This window comes from Sminthopsis crassicaudata, chromosome 3 (genome assembly GCF_048593235.1).
Source record: "Sminthopsis crassicaudata isolate SCR6 chromosome 3, ASM4859323v1, whole genome shotgun sequence".
In the NCBI taxonomy this organism is placed as follows: domain Eukaryota; kingdom Metazoa; phylum Chordata; class Mammalia; order Dasyuromorphia; family Dasyuridae; genus Sminthopsis; species Sminthopsis crassicaudata.
The window spans coordinates 369,199,150-369,204,712 of record NC_133619.1 but is presented as its reverse complement, the minus strand read 5'-3'; positions in this window follow the sequence as shown (position 1 = coordinate 369,204,712).

The following is a 5,563-nucleotide window of genomic DNA, read 5'->3' as shown; positions in this document are numbered from 1 at the left end:
AGTCGTAAATATATGCTCCTGATTATTCTAAGGTATAGTCCATTTATTCCTATACTCTCAAGCATTTTTAGTAGAAATGGATGTTGGAATTTGTCAAATGCTTTTTTCTCCATCTATTGAGATGATCATATTTTTTTTTATTAATTTGATCATTAATATGGTCAATTATACTAATAGAGTTTTTATTGCTTTGTGATCTGAGAAGAAGGCATTTATTATTTCTGCCTTCCTACATTTAATTTTGAGATTTTTATGTCCTAATATATGGTCAGTTTTTGTATAGGATCCATGAACTGCTGAGAAGAAAGTATATTCCTTTCTATCGCCATTCAGTTTTCTCCAAAGGTCTATCATACCTAGTTTTTCTAATGTTCTATTTACTTTTTTAATTTCTTTCTTATTTGTTTTGTGGTTTGATTTGTCTAAATCTGAGAGTGCAAGGTTGAGATCTCCCACTATAGTCTTACTGTCTATTTCTTCTTGCAACTCTCTTAACTTTTCCTTTAGGAAGTTAGATGCTATACCACTTGGTGCATATATGTTTAGTATTGCTATGGCTTCATGTTTTATGCTACCTTTAACAGGATATAGTTTCCTTCCTTATCTCTTTTAATTAGATCAACTTCTGCTTTTGCTTGATCTGAGATAAGGATGGCTACCCCTGCTTTTTTGGCTTTACCTGAAGCGTAATAGATTCTGCTCCAACCTTTTACCTTTACTCTGTATGTGCCCATAATCTTTTAAAAAACTACAGCTATTGAACACTAGAAAAAGAAAGTTCTAACTATAAAAGTCCTTGGTGCCTTCAAATGGTTCAACATCAGAAATGGATATGTTTTTTTTTTAGTAGAACTAATTTCCAAATGTCTCCAATAGCAGCCAAGGTGATTGAGAAAAGACATAGACTTATTTGAGTTGTCCCAAATTTTCCTTCAAACAACTATCAATAATGTCTCAAAAAAATTCTGAAGCAGTAGAAATTACAAAAGGAAGAGGTAAAATACTTTTATAGCCCAAAACAAATTAGAGGATTTTCAGGAAAGGTTCATCTATTGTACAAGACTAAGAATAGAGTAAAGGTTAAGTTTAGCACAGGTGATGCATAAGCAAACCAAGAGCAGGTTTTGCTAGTGACTAAATCGGCAGTGGCAGTGCTGCTTTAAAAATTCTTATCCTATAGAAAATAAGGAGTAAGACAACTAGTCAGAAGGAGATTGCATGAGTGAGTGTCATTGGGTATAGGGATTTGCTGCATTTCTTATTATGGCATTGGGTGTAAGAGTGTATTGCCTTGCTCATTTTCAGATTTAAATCAGTCCAAGGACAAAGAGGAGTACTAGCACACCAGATCATGTGGATTCAGTAGAATTGTGATGCTGTTCAATGGTCTAGGTCAGAAAAGAGTGCTTGTGGTCACTCACAGACTGTAGTACAAACCATCTATCCTTAAATCATATCACTTTAGAAAAAATGAAGCTTACAGATCGCAAGGACTAGTTCTGAAAACAGTTGCACAAAATTATGAATTAGTAGGAGAGTGAGCCTTTCACCCTGGAGCACAATTCAACTTTAATATAAAATTAAAATCAAGAAATAAGCTGGGAAAATGAGGAAACTACAACCAAAAAAGAATCTTGACCATAAAAATTACTATGATGACAGGGAATGTCAAAACACAAAGTCAGAAGAAGACAATAGAGTCAAAACTGCCACAAACAAAGCCTCAGAGAAAATGTGAATTGATTTCAGGCTATGGAAAGGTTCAAAAAGGATTTTAAAGATCATTTGTGAAAAGAAAATTTTGGAAAAAATACAACTGATAAAAAAAAATTCAACAGCTTAATAAAATAAAAAAAGACACACGCAAAAAAATACTAGAGAAAATAACACCTCAAAAGTCAAACTTTACCTGATAGTTAAAGAGGCATAAAATTTCAATGAAGAGATGAACTCTTTAAAAAGCAGAATTACTCAAAAGGAAAAAGATATGCAAAAAAAAATTCAGTGAAGAAAAGAATAAAACTTAGAATTGCCCAAAAGGGAAAGGGAATACAAAAGTTAATAATAATAATAATAATAATAACAACAACAATAGTACCTTCAAAATTAGAATGGGGAAAGTGGAGAATAATGAATTTCTAAGACATCAAAAGTTTATATAATACAGAACCAGTACAATGAATAAAATAGAAGAAAATAAATCCAGGAGAAATAATTGAAACATTTCTGGATGACCTGAAAATGATAACTAATTAAAAAAAAAAAAAGCCTAGACATATATTTTTTCAAAAAAAAAAAAAAAGGATTATGAAGTAAAATTACCATATTTTAGTATTACAGGGTAGAATAGAGACTGTAAGAATCCATCAAGAGCCTACGGAAAGATTTCAAAATGAAATCTCCCTGGAATATTATACCTAAAAGCCAGAGTCACTGTCAGTAAAGCACAACATTTAGAGGCTCTACATTAAAGGATAAGAAGGTTTGGAATATGATGTTCCAGATGGCAAGCTAGAATTACAACCAATCATTACCTTCTTAGAAGAAACTAAGTATAATTCAGATGAAAAAATATATATTCAGCAAAAAAAAAAGGGGGGGGATTTTAAAGAATTTCTGATGAAAAGATCAGAGCTGAATAAAAAAAAAATAGGACTTTTCAAATATAAAGAGGCAATTTTCAAATAAATAAATTAAAACCATTTCTTGTCAAATGAAAAAATGCTCTAAATCACTATTGGGCAGAGAAATGAAAATTAAGACAATTCTGAGATACCACTACACCTTCTCAGATTGGCTAAAATGAAAGGGAAAAAATACTATTTAAGGGTTGAAGGGGATGTGGGAAAACTGGAATACTAATACATTGTTAGTGGAGTGGTGAACTGACCCAACCATTCTAGAGAGCAATCTGGAACTTATGCTCAAAAGGTTATCAAACTGTGCATACCTTTTCATACAGCAGTGTTTCTACTGGGCCTGTATGTAGGAATGCTGGGTGAGGTATAAGACCCTTCAGCTTAGAGGGAACTTGCTGACAATGTTTGGTTTGGCTCCCCTTCTCTCCTAAGGGCTCTCAGCTTTCCTGAGAATTTAGGAAGTGGTGACATCCTGTGTTGTAGCTGAAGTAGAGTGATACCAGGTGGCAAAGAAACATCTACATACAATAGCAAGTTGTTCATGTGGTCCACCATGCACAGTATATAGTTAGTGCATGTGCAGTGTTGCTTTTGTTATATAAGAGTATTAGGGTATATAAGGCTGAGAGAATTTGGAATAAATGGACTCCATGTTTGGCCATCCATGTGAGTCCCTCTTTACTCCTCTTCTAAGAACAAGGACTCGGGCTGGTCTCAAGATTCTCCAGACAAATGGTCCAGACACAACATTTGGCACCTAAAAGTGGGGCCCTAGACACAGCTGCTCAACTAACTCAAATCAGCCATGTTTGGTGAAGGAGTCCACTCAATCTGAGAAATAAGATGAGTAAGATAGGTAAGTGGGAAGATTCTGGAAGAACTAAATTAGTCACTTTTGTTTTTCAGCTGAAATGGGGAAAATACTAACAAAAGAGCCTCCCTCCCAAGGGAAGTATGAAGCATGCTTATTTAGGTTAATAGAGAAGCAAGGTTTGTTGGTAACTCAGAAATGGATCAATGAGTTCTTAAATATATTAGAGTGCACATCTCCTTGGCTCTCTAAAGTAGAGGGTTTAGCGTCAGAGATGTGGAAGATAGTGAGAGAATAACTGAATACAATGGGATAAAATTGGCTTTAAGGAATCCCACAAGTTTTAAAATAAGGAAAGATTTTAATTTGGGAGGCCAAACAAGGAAGTATCAGGAGAAAAACAAGCTGAGGTTTGGTGCCCATAGCCCTGGAGGATGCAGCTCATGGAGCAGAGTTAAGGAAATCTTTTGTGGATTTATATTTTTTGTTACTGTTTTAGGAGGTCTCCTACTCAATTCCATCTCCTACTCAATTGTCTAGGGCTTCTTTGGGTTATATAAAGATTGTTTCTATTCTGTCCCTCTGGATAAGGATAAGATGAAAAGATTTGCCTTTTCAGTGTCCAGTGTTACTTAAACTGAGCCTTATAAAAGATTTGAATGCATAGTCTTACCAAAGGGAATGAAAAAACCTACCATGTGTCAAATGTATGTAGCTGTTGCTCTTACTCTGATAACAAAAACATTTCCAAAAATTATGTTATTACATTACATGGATGCTACCTTGTCTTTTATCCATGTTGTACTAGGCACCTTTTTAGGATTTCTTTTTGCAATACTACCAGCAAAAGAGACACCTGAGTGGTCATTGAATTCCTTGTACAAGCTTTTGCAATTATGGGTGTACCACAAGCAATAAAAACAGATAATGGACCTGCAGATACGTCTAAACAATTTGCACACTTTTGTGTACAGTATAAGATTTTACACATCACTAGCATACCCTTTAATCCTCAAGGGCATGCAATAGTAGAGGAGAAACAGAGACATTAAGACACTCCTCCAAAAACAAAAGAAAGGTTGAGCTACAGGTAACCCTAGAGAGCTTCTAAACTTCATCATTTATACTATTAATTTTTTGATTTTTGCTGAAGATGCACTGGCTCTGGCAGACAGATTTTATAATACACTGGAAGGGCAGTGTTCAGTGTGAGCAGCTTCACTATCTTTAGATAATCACCAGGTGATGTGGAGAGATAAAGAAAGTGCTGAATGGAAGGGACCAGATAGGTTAACTGCTTAGGGGAGAGGGTTTGCTTGTATCTCCACAGATGGAGAAAAAATCTGATGAGTGTCAATGAGCCACATCTGTCTTTTCTATTGGAGAGAGACAGAGAAGACCCTTGAAATGAAGGAGAAGATCCAAGAAACATCAGGTGGTTCTGTTTCTGACTGAGCCTACCACTGAAAGAGCATGGCTGTTAACCCTATGTATATGGCAATTGCCTACTCTCATGAACATTACTATGAACATAAAAACAATTGTTAATGAGACTGATGCAGGACTTCAAAACCTTGCAGAAATCATTGGATTCCCTGACACATGAAGCAATGGACAATAAATTGGCTTTGGACTATGTAAAGGGGCATGAAATTTGGTGAAATATACCTAAGGCTCAGTATGATTGATCTAGTCCTACAACAAAGTGTTAACTAAGTGGAATTGATAATACAATGGTTATCTAGTTTTACATGTACTTAATACTTATTATGGTTCTACAAGATTGACGCTCATTCTACAAGATTGACACCTATGATGATGTACTTATAATAAAATATATAAGAGCCAAAAAGGACTGAAAGAGAGACATTCCATCTTCATCAGCCTCTTAGTGGCTCTCCTGCATTTTCTTCACTGAAACCAAGACCCATTCTGAAGGCTCTCCAGAAAGCTAGCCCAGGGCCCTAGGCAAGAAGAGAGACTGTGAAGAAGGCAATAAAGACTTTTGGACTTTATCCCTGACTATTCTCATGATGATTATTTTGCTGAAGACAAGGCTGGTCTCTAAACCTCCAGAAAGCTAACTAGAACCCTACAGGACTATCTCTTGGCT